The 16,126-nt window shown below is 33.8% G+C and overlaps 1 protein-coding gene and 2 long non-coding RNA genes across 16 annotated transcripts in view; 2 read left to right on the top strand and 1 right to left on the bottom strand.

The window, feature by feature from the left end:
- Positions 1–16,126, top strand: part of GPHN (gephyrin) — a 611,785-nt gene that overhangs the window by 157,749 nt on the left and 437,910 nt on the right. The gene's annotated exons all lie outside the window — the stretch shown is intronic.
- Positions 1–16,126, bottom strand: part of LOC309626235 — a 1,141,377-nt gene that overhangs the window by 1,078,448 nt on the left and 46,803 nt on the right. The gene's annotated exons all lie outside the window — the stretch shown is intronic.
- Positions 14,198–16,126, top strand: part of LOC309626220 — a 44,920-nt gene continuing 42,991 nt past the window's right edge. The window contains exon 1 of the long non-coding RNA XR_014243042.1: positions 14,198–16,109. This is a non-coding gene — a long non-coding RNA (uncharacterized lncRNA). The remainder of the gene's footprint in view (positions 16,110–16,126) is intronic.

The following is a 16,126-nucleotide window of genomic DNA, read 5'->3' as shown; positions in this document are numbered from 1 at the left end:
GGTCTAAAGTGAGTCTCTTGTAGACAGCATATATATGGGTCTTGTTTTTGTATCCATTCAGCAAGCCTGTGTCTTTTGGTTGGAGCATTTAATCCATTCACGTTTAAGGTCATTATCGATATGTATGTTCCTATGACCATTTTCTTAATTGTTTTGGGTTTGTTTTTGTAGGTCCTTTTCTTCTCTTGTGTCTCCCACTTAGAGAAGTTCCTTTAGCATTTGTTGTAGAGCTGGTTTGGTGGTGCTGAATTCTCTTAGCTTTTGCTTGTCTGTAAAGCTTTTGATTTCTCCATCAAATCTAAATGAGATCCTTGCCAGGTAGAGTAATCTTGGTTGTAGGTTCTTCCCCTTTCATCACTTTAAGTATATCATGCCACTCCCTTCTGGCTTGTAGAGTTTCTGCTGAGAAATCAGCTGTTAACCTTATGGGAGTTCCCTTGTATGTTATTTGTCATTTTTCCCTTGCTGCTTTCAATAATTTTTCTTTGTCTTTAATTTTTGCCACTTTGATTACTATGTGTCTCGGCGTGTTTCTCCTTGGGTTTATCCTGTATGGGACTCTCTGCACTTCGTGGACTTGGGTGGCTATTTCCTTTCCCATGTTAGGGAAGTTTTCGACTATAATCTCTTCAAATATTTTCTCTGGTCCTTTCTCTCTCTCCTCTCCTTCTGGGACCCCTATAATGCGAATGTTGTTGCGTTGAATGTTGTCCCAGAGGTCTCTTAGGCTATCTTCATTTCTTTTCATTCTTTTTTCGTTAGTCTGTTCCGCAGCAGTTAATTCCACCATTCTGTCTTCCAGGTCACTTATCCATTCCTCTGCCTCAGTTATTCTGCTATTGATTCCTTCTAGTGTAGTTTTCATTTCAGTTATTGTATTGGTCATCTCTGTTTGTTTGTTCTTTTATTCTTCTAGGTCTTTGTTAGTCATTTCTTGTGTCTTTTCAATCTTTGCCTCCATTCTTACTCCGAGGTCCGGGATCATCTTCACTATCATTATTCTGAATTCTTTTTCTGGAAGGTTGCCTATCTCCACTTCATTTAGTTGTTTTTCTGGGGTTTTTTCTTGTTCCTTCATCTGGTATATAGCCCTCTGCCTTTTCATCTTGTCTATCTTTCTGTAAATGTGGTTTTTGTTCCACAGGCTGCAGGATTGTAGTTTTTCTTGCTTCTGCTGTCTGCCCTCTGGTGGTTGAGGCTATCTAAGAGGCTTGATGGGAGGCTCTGGTCTATTTATTCTTTAAGATACAACTTTTAAGGGTTTGGGGCCATGTTAAAGTTAAATGTACATTAATGCATTTATATATGAAATAGCTGAATATTTTAAAAAATTCATTTAAAATAATTCTATAAATTAAATAAACAATTGGCCCAGCAGGTAAAAGGAAAATATTTCATATTCTTGTAATGAAGCTGTAATATTTTTTTCTCTCAAAACTTTAAATGCCACATTATTTACTTTGGTAGTGAACTATAATTTCAACATTAAATAAACAATTTCCAAGCTTTTTAACTGCCAGACTGGAAAACAGAAGTCCATAGTCTTTTAAAATTGTCTTCTACCAGTGTATAAATACCTGATATCATTGTGTACTTTATAGTTTTTTTCCCCTAGGTAATTTTATATCCAGTCTCTAAGAGATTAAATTAGTCATCAGGCATTTTCTTTAATCAGTATGTTGATGTAGAATTGATAGACCAGATATTAAACTTGAACTAAAATATCATTAGCTATAGATTTTAAGATTATCTTAGACCTGTGAAACGTAATATGTTGCTGATGACTTTTAAAATTCTAGAATATTAAAAAATTAAGTGAAATTATGAATTTGGAATTTGGTGACTTTGACCAAAATCATTCATCATGCCCTTCCATAGTTACCTCCTTTTCCCAGGACCATTTTCCCCAGTATCATTTCTTTACTATACTTTACTCAGAATGCACTTCCCAATATTTGTGACTTAAGGTATTTCTCTATACCAGGACACATATTTCATATAACAAGATATGAATATTCTTACTGCCATTTTGTAAAGGAAATTTCTGAGAAATTTAGACATCTTGATGAGCTACTAAGAGATCTCAGCTCTTTCATTCTTGCAGTAAGCATACATAAAGCTCCTCCTGTAGTTGGGCATATTTCTAAGCTTTGGAGAAATAAAGAAATAGTTCCTGATTTTAAAGACCTTGTGTGGTAAGATAGAAAGCCATGATAATAAAACAGGTGGAATAAAATAAATGCCAAAAATAAGGAATACAAGATATAATACATGCACATTTAATAACTTCCCCTTAACCATTTAACTTATTTTCTTAATTACTTCTGTGAAACACACTGACAGATGTTCATAATATACTAAACCTTTGCCATTAGAGTAACAGACTGTTCTCTAGCATAGCTGCATACTTGTTCCCAGCAATTGGCATTTATGCTTCTAAGAACCAGTTGTATTTATCTCAAACCAGTTTATTCTGATAGAACTTATTATAATTACTGAATTAAATAATAAAAACTGTTGAAATAAGAAAGCAAAAAATTCATTTGTGTTAAAACTATTTTTAGAAAGATTGTAAAGTTGAGTTACTTAGAAATTTGTTTTACAATTAGATATTATATGAGATAAAATCATACAAATCTATTCTAATAATAGTTCGATAAGAAATTATAGATAATTAATTATTGAAAGAAACCTGATGCAAAACTCCAATCAGAAGACCCGTACTCAGAGAAAAACCTTAGCCAAGGCACATCAGAAGATTGGTGAATAGATGTTCATTTATGTTTCAAGGTAAAATGAAATGTGTAAGGAATTGTTTTTATGATCCCTTACCTTAACTAATTTTATTGACTAATCAACCAACACACTCATGTTGAAATAGACAGTTTTCATAGTTAATGAAACAGATAATCAGTTCTGCTTTTTCTAATGACTTTTCTTTAACAGAAAAGATTTTGAATATTAAACAACTGTGAGGCTTTTTGTTACATTACAGTTTTTTTTTTTTCTTTTTTTCCCCTTAGTTTACGTCTCCTGAGTCCATATGCCTTTCTATTCAGTTGAATACTAGTATCGTTGGAGCGGAAGTTTGCTGAGCACTAGTAATCATTAACATACAACCCAATTACTTTGTTCATTCTTTTTTTATAGACAGGTTAAAAAATGTGCCTGGTATTATCTCCCAAATTTTATGTCTATTTTACATTTCACCTAACTAGGTAACAAAAGGTACAAAAGCATTGTGTTGAAGTAGAATGCTGGAATAGGAGCCAAGAGATGTGACTTCTATGACTGGTGCAACGTTAACTGGGATGACCTTGGATTAGGCACTTATTTATGTTTTTTATCTTAAAATGGAGAGTTAAACTAAATTATTTCTGAGCTATTTTCCTTCATAAAACCCAAACAGAATAACCCAAACAAATGCAGTCATCCTTTTATAGATTACGACTTCTTTTAGAAGGCATTCCTTTTCTGGGGTTCTGATTTTTGACTCTGCAAGTGTCACTACTCTGATACTAAAATCAAACTTATAATAGCTCTGTTTTCTGAATCTGGAAATATGGAAAGGGCACAAATGTAGTAGCCATGGTCTTATAGGTTAAAAAGAAGGAAAATGTATTAATTTGGGGGGAGTGAGGAGGATGGCCTCTGTGCCTTTTTTTTTTTTTTTTTTTTAAACAGAGGTAAAGTTGATTTATAATAATGTCAACCTGTACTTTTCTTTTCTTTTTTTTTCTTTTTTGTAGTAGGAACAAAATAAATTGAAGCTTGATAGGGCTCAGTAAAATTATAAATGTTGTTGGCCTTCTTGTATTTTATCCATGTAGAAAATCTGATGATTAAATCCTCAACTAAATGAGTTTGAGACTGTACTGAACATGCTCTAAGACTTCATGATTTTGACCCTTCTGATTTATTTTCTCATGTTACTATTACTCCTAATTGTGGTAGATAGCTTTGGCTTAGATTCCAGAAAGCCAGGCAAGCTGGAACAATTGTCCTGAAAATAAAATTTTTGTTTGTTTTGCTGGGATAGCATTTGGCTGATTTTCTAATTTTATTAGATTTGGCTCAGAATTAATTATGTGTTACTTTGATATCAGTGTAAGATTTGTATTTATAATATTCTTTTTTTTTTCTAGAAGTTGTAAAATTAAAAAATAAATAGCAGAAGAGCAGTAAATGATATTGAAAAATTTGTGGCACTCACATTTTGGACATGATCTTCTGAAGGCTCCTAAAAGAAGCATTGTTCTATAGTATACTGGTCTTATAATACCTATCCTCGTTTTCTTTTTTAAAAAAATTTTTTTTCTATAAATATTTATTTATTTTTTATTGAAGTATAATACTTGATTTACAGTGTTGTGCCAATCTCTACTGTACAGCACAGTGACTCAGTTATACAGATATATTTATATCCTTGTTTTCTTTTTATCTTGTTTTCTTTTCATAGTTGAAACAAACTCTGGTTAGAGGAGAGATTAGGGTACATTTCTCCTTTTGCAAGCTTGTAGGTGTTTATGAATCACATATTTAGAACCAGAGGTCCACAGCAGTGTTTTTCCAACTATGATCTTGGACCACTTACATCGAAATCACCTAGGGTGCTTGCTTAAAATGCTTATTTCTGGACCTCATCCAAAACCTGTTGAATCAGAATCTTTAGGGATGGAATTCAGGAATGTGGATTTTAACAAGGTCTCATGTGGTTCACATGCCCACTTAATGTAGAGTAATGGTCTCTGAAGTGGGTGGTATATACTCCAGAGTACAGCTTTTTGATACCATTGTGACAAAGACTAAATCCTGTGCACCAAAATCTACTCTCCCTTTTTCCTTCCTAACTTTCTATTGCAGTTAGGCATGGCCATGTGCTGACTGCCAGCCAACGGGAATATGAGCTTACGTTATTTGCTACTTCCCCGGCCTGGCCCTTATAAACTTCTATGCATATTCTTCTATTTTTTTTTTTTTTTTCCTTCCTCTTGCTAACCAGGATTGAGATGACCATTATTAAAAGCTTAGAAGCAAAATGTTGAAAATAGTAGAGCTTTGGATTATTTGGAAATATTTTTTTGGTACCATTTTAGAATGGTACTTTGGATTATTTCAGATGTGCTGAAAATAATAGTCATCTTTGATAATGAGCATGAAATTTCATAAATTTAGGTTGTGTTTGTTTAAATCTGAATTACATAAAAGAAAACAGAGCAGCCTTATTTCTAAGTTAATTCTGCAAAGCAGAAATAGAAATCCATGGCAATTAATGAAGGAGGAGCACATAGTGGACCTAACTTAGTTATTTTCTTGCTCGTTCTACAAATACTTGAGTTCAGCTCATTAAATTTTCTATTATTTCTTTAAAACCAATTGCAGTAAGCAATAATACAAGGAGTGAAGGGAGATGAAAACTGAGTAAATCAAGGTATTTTGTTGAGAGTGTGTTTGCATGAGATCGGGGTGGGGAATCTGGAAAAAGCCATGATGATATGAAAAAATAAAACTTACTGGTATATTTTATTTGGACTGGTAGAATCTCTAAGAACTAAAGAACTAAGAACTAGAGAACTGGAGGTATTCATTATATAGGATCATCTTTTTTGAAAGAATATGTCAATCTTATCTTAATGACTAAAAAAGTATGCAGAAGTGTATATCCATGTATAAAAAAGGGAATATCTGTATATATCTCTATCTATCTATGCAGTTGCTTTTATATGCATAGAGGGACACGTAGGAAACTGGTGTATCAGGGTAGGGAGGAAGAGTTTTCACCATGCTTTCCTAACATTGGATTTTTTTTTTCAACCATTTAAGTGTATTATTTATTCCAGAAAGTAATTTAAATGAAAAATAATGATCTCTTAAAACAAGTTAATTTTTCTACATTTTGGGAGAAAACTGTAATCAGATTGAATTTATGATTTTTATGATTTTCAATTGAATTTTCTGAGAGCTTTCTCTTTTTAATTGTTTATTAGCAATTTTGATATTAGCCATGGTGTTTTTTCTAGATCTATTGTGCTCTACTTGATAATAATTAAGATGTTTAAGATATATCCTTTTTCTTTACCTTTTTAAAAATAGCTATTATTTTATTTAGTTCTACCTGTGAACTGAATTCTTTGTTCATCTTCACGTTAAGTATATGTTTGATTCCTTTAATTGCATGAAGCTTATCAATAATTATTAATTGTATTTTATTTTATATCAGAAATGAAGTAGAAATTTTTAGCTTTATTGAGATATAATTTGATATACTAAAAATTGCACACATTTAATATATGCATCTTGATGAGTTTGGGCTTTTGCAAACACCCATGAGACTGTCACCATAATGAAGGTACTAAATATACCCATTACTTCCAAAAACTTCTGTGTTCTTTTGTGTTGTTGTTGTTGTTGTTTGGTAAGAACACTTAATATGAAATCTGTCCTCAACATATTTTAATAAATACCATATAGTTAACTATGTATACTGTGTTGTACAGTAGATCTCTAGAACTTATCTTGTATAAAGAAACTTTACATCCATTGGGAAACAATTTCTCATTTCTCTACCCCCACCAGCCCTTGGCAACCACCATTCTATTTTCTGCTTCTGTGGCATTGACCATGTTAGATAGCTTATATAAGTGGAATCATGCAGTATTTTCCTTTTGTGACTGCCTTATTTCACTTAGCATAATGCCCTCTAGGCTCATTCATATTGTTGCAGATGTCAGGAATTCTTTCATTTTTAAGGCTGAATAATATTCCAGTGTATGTATGCACCATGTTATCCTTATCCATTTATTTGCCGATTGACATTTGGGTTGCTTTCATATCTTGGCTATTGTGAATAATGCTGCAGTGAACATGGTGCAGATATCTCTTTGAGATCCTGATTTCAGTTCTTTAGGATATATACCCAGAAGTGGGATTGCTGGATCATATGATAGTTTTATTTTTAATATTTTAGGGAACCTCCGTCCTGTTTTCCAGAGTGGCCACACTGTTTTACATTCCTACCAACACAGTGTAAGTGTTCCTTTTTCTCCACACTCTGGCCAACACTTGCTAGCTCTTGGTTTTTTGAAAATAGCCCTCCTAACAGGTGTGAAATGGTAGGTCATTGTGGTTTTGATCTGCGTTTCCCTGATGGTTAGTGATGCTGAACATCATTAGTGATGATGAGTGATGTTTCATATACCTGGTGGCCATGAGTATGTCTTCTTCTTAGGCAAGTCCTTTGCCTGTTTTTTAATTGGCTTATCATTATCATCATCATTATTATTTTGCTATTGTGTTGGATATTCTTAAATATTTTGAATATTAATCTCTTATCAGATAGATGGTTTGCAGATATTTTCTTTCCTTCTGTAGAATACCTTTTCACTCTGCAGATTGTTTCCTTTGCTATGCAGAATCTTCTTAGTAATGTAGTCCTTCCCACTTGTCTATATTTTGGATTTGTTGCCTGTGCTTCTGGTGTCAAATCCAAGAGGTGGTGACCAAGACAAATGTCAGGAAGCTTTCCCCTTATGTTTTCTCCTTGGAGTTTTGCAGTTTCAGATTTTACATTTAAGTTTAATTAATTTTGAGGGTTTCTTTTTTGTATATGGTATAAGACAGGGGTCCAATTTTATTCTTTTGCATGTGGATATCTAGTTTTTCCAACATCATTTGTTGAAGAATCTATCCTTTGCCATTTAATATTCTTAGCATTCTTGTCAAGAATAGTTGAATGTATATATGTTGATTTATTTATGGCGTGTCTGTTCTGTTCCATTGGTCTATGTGTATGTTTTTATGGCAGTGTCACACTGTTTTAATACTTTAGCCCTGTAATATACTTTGAAATCAGGAAGTGTGAAACTGGCAGCTTTATACTTCTTTCCTGAGATTGCTTTGGTTATTTGTGGTCTTTGTGGTTTTATATGAATTTTGGGATTGTTTTTCTATTCCTGTGAAAAATGCCATTTGGATTTTGATATGAATTGCATTCAATCTGTACCTTGCTTTGGGTAGTATGGACATTTTAACAATATTAAGATTTCTTTCAGCAAGGTTTTGTAGTTTTTACTGTACAAGTTAGTTGCCTTTTTGTAAGTTTATTTCTAAATATTTTATTCTTTTTGATACTATTGTAAATGGAATTGTTTTCTTAATTTCCTTTTCAGGTAGTTCATTGTTAATATATAGAAATGCAACTGATTTTTGTTTGTTGATTTTGTTTCCTGCAACTTGGCCCAACCCATTAATTAGTTCTACCAGGTGTGTGTGTGTATTCTTTAGAGTTTTTCATGTATAAGTTTATGTCATGTATTTACAAACATAGACAGTGTCATACTTCCTTTCCAATTTGGATTCCTTTTATTTCTTTTTCTTGCCTAATTGCTCTGGTTAGGACTTCCACTACTATGTTGAATAGAAGTGGTGAGATTAGACGTCCTGTCTTGTTCCTGATCTTAGAGAAAAAGCTTTCAGTTTTTCACTGTTGAGTATGATGTTAGCTGTGGACTTTTCATGTATGCCCTTTATTATGTTGCGATATATTCCTTCTAAACCTAATTTGTTGAGTGTTTTTATCACGAAAAAGTGTTAAATTTTGTCAGATACTTTCTCTGCATCTGTTGAGATGATCCGGTGATTTTTATCTTTTATTCTGTTAAATGTGGTGTATAACATTAATTGATTTGGGTATGTTGAACTATCCTTGCATCCCAGGTATAAATCTCACTAAATCATGACATATGATCCTTTTATTGTGCTGGTGAATTCAGTTTGCTAGAATTTTGTTGAAGATTTTTGCATTTCTATTTTTAGAATATCAATTTTTTTTCTATTTCTGTTGGCTAAATATCAATTTATTTTTTCTATTTCTGTTGGCTTCCACTATCCTTGCACAGTTCCTTATCACATATGATTTGGAATATTTCACTATCCTTCTGACTTCTCTGTCTTTAATCTTTCACTACTTAGATCATTTTGCATGCTATTCTTATAAAAGTTTTTTCCATCTTAGTCAAAAATCCATAAGCTGCCAGTGCTTTCACAAGTTAGTCCCTCCTTATTTACATATATTTATTTTCCACTAAATTTTGCACAGTTCCAGTGTTTTGCTGCCTTCTGTTTTCCACATGTACAATTCTACAGTTTCTACCTCTGGGCTTTTGTTCATATTCTTTTTCCCTCTTTCAAGGTTATCTCCTACTTTGTCCAGTCATATGTGGTAGAGAAATAAATATATTAAAATATTTGTAACATTCTATACCATTCATATCTCCCAATTCCATTTCTGGATAATAGTTAGAAAGGCAAGTGAGAGAAGCCACTAAATTGCTTCACATAGTAAAGAGATGACTGGAGAAAGAGGAATTGAAAGGGGAAAGGAACATTAAAGTAAGAGGGAAGTTTTGAGTAAGTTTTAGAGAGAAAGGAGAGAGATTGCAGTTAAATGAGATATGACTCTCTTCCCTTAGAGATTGACAAAAAGACCTTTTAAGAAATTTTGCTGTGTGCAGGTAGTATGCAATGTAATTCCTTCATTCACATATTTTATATTTAAAATAGTTTTTCCTCATATTTTCTCATATATGTGACTTTTTTCTCATATGTATGAGAAAATATGAGAAAATACACAAAATACATTAATATAAAGTAAAATATATTAACATTTTATATATTATAGCATGCAAATAATTTACATAATATCTGCATATATAATATATAAGCCACACATATATAACATATATGTGCCGATTATATATATATATGTAATTTACATGATTACATATGTTTTGCTTCTCTATCAAGATTATAAAGTTCGTGGAGCCAAAAACCATCTCTTTGTATCCCACAGATAACCCTGAATATTGCTAAAGTGAGTTTCCGTTGCTTACTCTTTTAATCGTTGTATTAAAGAGTATATCTTTCCATCTGTTTGTGTCATTTCAGTTTCTTTCATGAGTTTCTTAGAGTTTTCTGAGTACAGGTCTTTCACCTCCTTAGGCAGCATTATTCCTAGGCATTTTATTCTTTCTGATGCGATTTTAAATGGGATGGTTTCCTTAATTTCTCAGTTTGTTGTTAGTTTATAGAAATGCAACAGATTTCTGTTTGTTAATTTTATATCCTGCAACTTCACCAAATTCATTGATGAGCTCTAGTGCTTTTTTGGTGACGTCTTTAAGATTTTCTATGTAAGAGTATCATGCCATCTGCAAACAGTGATGGTTTTACTTCTTCCTTTCCAATTTGGATTTCTTTTATTTCTTTTTCTTGTCTGATTGCTGTGGCTAGGACTTCAGTACTATTTTGAATAAAAGTGATGAGAGTGGTCATCCTAGTCTTGTTCCTGATCTTAGAGGAAATGCTTTCAGCTTTTCACCATTGAGTATGATGTTTTACACCACTGAGTATATGGCCTTTATTATTTTGAGGTATGTCCCCTCTATGCCCACTTTCTGGAGAGTTTTTATTATAAATGGATGTTGAATTTTGTTGAAAGCTTTTTTTTGCATCTATTGAGCTGATCATCTGATTTTTTTCCCTTCAATTTGTTAATACCATGTATCACATTGATTGATTTGTGGGTATTGAACCATCCTTGCATCTCTCAGATAAATCCCACTTAATCATGGTGTGTCATCCTTCTTATGTGTTGTTGGAGTTGGTTTGCCTATATTTTGTTGAGGATTTTTGCATCTGTGTGCTTCAGTGATATTGGCCTGTAATTTTCTTTTTTGTGTGATATCTTTTTCTGGTTTTGGTATCAGGGTGATACTAGCCTCATACAAAGCCAGTGGGGATTACTTTTGAAAGTCCCAAAAGGCTGGGGTTAATAGAGATTTCACTCTTAAAGGGCACACTCAAATGAGTTTGGAAGCATTCCTTCTTATGCAGTTTTTTGGAATAGTTTGAGAAGGATAGGTATTAACTCTTCTCTAAATGTTTGGTAGAATTTACCTGTGAAACCATCTGGTCCTGGACTTTTGTTTGTTGGGAGTTTTAAAATTACTGATTCAGTTTCATTACTGGTAAGTGCTCTGATCATATTTTCCGTTTCTCCCTGGTTCAGTCTTGGGAGATTGTACATTTCTAGGAATTTGTCCATTTCTTCTAGGTTGTACATTTTATTGTCATGTATTATATACTTGTTCGTAGTCTCGTACGATCCTTTGTATTTCTGTGGTGTTGGTTGCAACTTCTTTTTCATTTCTGATTTTATTGATTTGGGCCCTCTCTTTTTTTTCTTGATGAGTTTGGCTAATGGTTTATCAATTTTGTTTCTCTTTTCATAGATCTAGCTCTTAGGTTCGTTGACCTTTTCTACTGTTTCTTAGTCTCTGTTTCATTTATTTCTGCTCTCATCTTTATGGTTTCTTTCCTCCCGCAAACTTTGGGTTTTGTTTGTTCTCATTTTTCTAGTTCCTTTAAGTGTAAGGCTAGGTTCTTTATTTGAGATTTTTCTTGTTTCCAGAGGTAAGCTTTGTATTGCTATAAACTTCTTTCTTAGAAATACTTTTGCTGCATCATATAGATTTTGGGTCTTTGTGTTTTCATTTTCATTTGTCTTCAGATATTTCTTGATTTCCTCTTTGATTTCCTCAGGGATCCATTGGTTGTTTAGTAGCATATTTTTTAGCCTCACGTATGTGAGTGTTTTGCAGGTTTTCTTTTTTTTGTAGTTAATTTCTAGTCTTTTTACACTGTTGTCGAAAAAGATGCTTGATAGGATTTAAATTTTCTTAAATTTACCGAGGCTTGTTTTGTGGCCTAGCATGTGATCTATCATGGAGAATGTTCCCATGTGCACTTGAAAAGAATGTATATTCTCTTGCTTTTGGGTGGAATGTTCTCTTTCTGTCTATATATATATATATATATATATGTATATGTGTGTGTGTGTGTGTATATATAAAGTCCATTTGGTCTAATGTGTCATTTAAGGCCAGTGTTTCTTTATTGATTTACTGTCTGGGTGATCTCTCCATTGATCTAACTGGGATGTCAAAGTCCCCTACTATTACTGTGTTACTTTCAGTTTTTCTTTTTATGTCTGTTAATACTTGCTTTATATACTTAGGTGCTCCTATGTTGGGTGTGTGTGTATTTACAATTGTTACATCTTCTTTTTTGATTGATCCCTTGATCATTATGTAATATCGGTTCCAGGGCAGAGTCTGGCCTGCTGGTGCGTGGGCTGCATCTACAGGCTGCAAGGCTCCGATTTTCTTGTGGCTGGTATCTACCCCCTGATGGGTGAGGCTGGTACCAAGGCTAGAGCAGGCTTGCAGGAGGGTGGGGCTGGGGCCCAGGGGATTCTGGGGCTGATGCCTGCCCACTGGTAGATGGAACTGGGTCCTGAAGTCTCTGGCTGGAGGGCCTGTCGATCCTGGTTCTAGTGCCTGTACACTTGTTTGTGGGGACAGGTTCTGGGCTCTCTGGTGGGCAGGGCTGTGTCCAGGGGAAGCTGAAGGCTGAGTGGGTCTTAAGGCAGCCTGTCTGCTGGTGGGTGTGGCTGTATCCCTGTCCATTTAATTGCTTAGCCTGAAGTGTCTTTCGCACTGCTGCCTACAGCTTATTGAGCTAGAACAGGGTTGGATCCTGCTAGAGGGAGGATTCCAAAATGGTGCTTGCCAGAACCAGTGTCCACATGGTAGAACGAGCTCCCAGTAATGGTTGCTGCCAACGTCTAAGTCCCCAGGGTAGGCTGCAGTTGCCTCCTGCTTCTCCGGGAGACTCTTCATGATCAGCAGGTAGGTCTGACCCAGGCTCCTTCCAAATTAGTGCTTCTGCCCTGGATCCCAGAGCTTTTGAGACTTTGAGTGTGCCCTTTAAGAGTGAAGTCTCTATCTACCCCAGCCTTTTGGGACTTTTGAAAGTAATCCCCACTGGCTTTCAATGCCAAATGCTCTGGGGGGCCCACCATGGTGCAGGACACCTGGGGTGGGGAGCCCAACTTGGGGCTTGGACCCCTCACTCCATTGGGAGAACCTCTGCTATTTGTACTTGTTCTTCTGTTTGTAGGTCACCCACTCAGTGGTATGGGAATTGACTATATCATGATTCTGCCTCTCCTGTCTGTCTCCTTGTGATTCCTTTTTTATGTCTTTGTTATCAATCTTTTCCAGTAGGTTCTTGTCTTTTAAATTAATGGTTGTTGATTTTAGTTTTAAATTTGGTGTGCCTGTTAGAGGAGGTGAGCTCAGGGTCTTTCTACTCTGCCATCTTTGCCAATATCCCAGAAATTACTTTAAAACTAAGCTATTAGAAATGAATTATATATGAGTATTTGAAGTAGAAGTTTATTACAATTCTTTTCTTCAGCTGAGTTTTAGTTTTAACAGAAGGAAAATGTGAAACTATGTAAATCTGATCTAATAGGAGATAAATTTTGAATTTTAATTTTTAACCTAATATAAGGAAATAAAAATATTTCTAATAACAAAAGTAGTTTAGAGGAGAAAATTTATATTACTAGAATGCTCTCGGTTGACAATGCCCACTTTTTCCTTTCCAATAAAAATAGCTGGACATGGTAGAGCTGCTGCAGGTTTATTTTTGCAGTTGTAGCAGGTGGTTACCATTATTCATCATTAAAACAGCAAAAGAATAGACTATACATTAGAAAGTAAATTTATTCAATGGTTTATTCACATGTTTTTGTTTCATGAAGAATAGTGAAAATATGAGACTTTTGATTAATTGGGGAAAAATCCATTGCCATTATAAAAGTCTGTCTGTTATCTTGCATAAATGTTTTGGTCAGATACTTAAACACCATGCTTTTTAAATAGTGTTTTTGAAAGAATCTTCATAACTTCAGAGATTTCTTATGGTTTTAAATATAGAAATTTATTTTTCATTTTCTGTACTAAATATTCCCTTTTTCACTCAGTGTGATTTTCCCTTTTATTGCCTATTTCTTTCCCTTTACCACGTTGGAGAAGTTTAGCTTGGTGTCAGTTTTCTAGCTTTTGATTAGTTAGTTGTATCAGTCAAGATTCAACCAGGAAAAGAGGAATCACCCTGGCTTTTTCAAGCAGGAAGTGATTTACTAGAATTAGCAATTTATAGAACTTGTTGAAAGGCTGGAATGAAAGTCAAGTAAGACCTTTGTTAGATCTTAGTTTTACTGCTAACATTTAGGACGTCAGGAAGTTGAAGCAACTTCAGGAATTGTACACAATTCCTGAAGGGAATTGTAGGGATGATTATGGCTGCCTCCAATTCCAAGTGTGTAATTTGTAGAAAAACACCTAGAAGGAAATGTTACTGAGTTAGCAAAAAATTTGACACTATAGTAAAATATAGAAGGAGGATATGTTTAATTTTTGAGAGGAAAGTTAGCTCTATAAATTCTGTTAATGGCCTAGGATAGCATTTTTTTTTTTAATGCATCATGTTCCATGTGGCTATTTCTCACCTTCTTCTCACTGAGCCTATACATTGTGCCTCTGTTGGTAGTCACCAACTTCTTGCTGTCTCATGTTGCTGAATCCCTATCATATTGTGCAATTTTTTTTTAAAACCATGAAGTACTGAAGGTAAACCAAATATGCCATATTTAGAGGATGGGATTATTGAATGTACATGAAAAGGAAAACTTTTTTTCCCAGGAAACATATTCAAGTATTAGTAAAAGAAAAATAAAGGGGAATATCATCAGGTTCTTATATTATACTCATAATTACCATTTCTTGGTCAGCTTTAAGTTTTCCACTGGAGTATGAGAAGAAAAGATGATGGTTTCATAGATCGTGAAAAGTGAAAGTACTCAAAATTTCAAAAAAATCACTAATTTGGAAGGTTGTGTCAGCTGTCTGAGTCAATTACAGTATGAGTCAGTGATACATAAACCTTTTCATAGAAATCCTAGAAGTCCCCTTTTAGGTACTTACTGTCTTTGTCATTTAACCTCATATAAGATTCTGTGTAGGAGAAAAGATTTATCTCATTCTATTGCTGCATCCCTGATGATTCTAAGTGTTCAAGTGCTATAATTATAAATGCTTGAACAATGTTTATTTGCATGACTGTGACCAGCAATTTAATCATGACAATGAGTGAAGAGAGAACAAGAAGAAAAGGGCTGCACCTTTTTTTGAGTCGGGTTGTGAACATAAGCCAGCATTCAGAAAATCATTAGAATTCCAAAGTGAATTTGACCACAAAAGGCAAGAGAATTATGTTATTTGAGAATTTAAAAACCTAGTAAATTTTCTTTTAATTATCTAGAGATCAAATACTTTGGTTTTTTTCTGGGAAGTCAACACCCATTTATTTACCCATTGAAAAAAATCTCAACTAAACAAAGCATTTTCTTCTTCTAAATCACAAATATGTCTTCATCCTAAAGAAGCCAAAATGGATCTAAAAGGGAATTTCAGAATTTTATTTCCACTCTGAAGTGCTTTTTCTTTTTGTATAACAAGTAATTATGAAAATCATTAATACTTACTGAAATAGAATAAATAAGAGTAGTAACAAAGACATTACTCTTCCTACCCTTATTTGTTTTAGATATTTTAAGTTGGTCTCAGTAATAAATATTTTTCTTTGTATTTTTATGTCAAGTATGTATTTCTTATATTAAATTTTACCTTCACAACCAGAAAGATCTGTTGATGGAAAATGCTCCTATGGATGAAAGGTGAAATTTGTGCTTACCAACTTCAAAAAGTTGGTTTTAGGGCACCAAATTAGATAATGCATGTGAAAGTATTTCTTAACCTATAAATGTCATACAGATGTTAATAGTGTTTTAAATAATCATTTAAAATTGACAAGAATATTATGTTTCTCTTTGTTTCAAGTCCTAAATCAGGAGTCACAAACTCAGGTGCTTATAGGAATGTATTAGAGTGGCTCTATGCAATAGAACTTTCTGTGAAGATGGAAATATTCTACCTGTACTGTCCAGTACTGTAGCCACTAATTATATGTGACTGTTGAGCACTTGATATGAATGAGTATAGCTGAGAAACCAAAATATTTTATTTTAATAAATTTAAATAACCACATGTAGCTAATGGCTACCCTATTTGGACAGCACAGAGTTAGAGTAACACTAGATTCTATACAAATAAACCCAAAATTTCAATGATTTAATTTAAGTTTTATTTCTTTTTCT

This window comes from Balaenoptera borealis (assembly GCF_965194805.1).
Source record: "Balaenoptera borealis genome assembly, chromosome: 3".
Classification (NCBI taxonomy): Eukaryota; Metazoa; Chordata; class Mammalia; order Artiodactyla; family Balaenopteridae; genus Balaenoptera; species Balaenoptera borealis.
The sequence above is the reverse complement of the archived record's forward strand: the minus strand, read 5'-3'. Positions and strand labels throughout refer to the sequence as shown.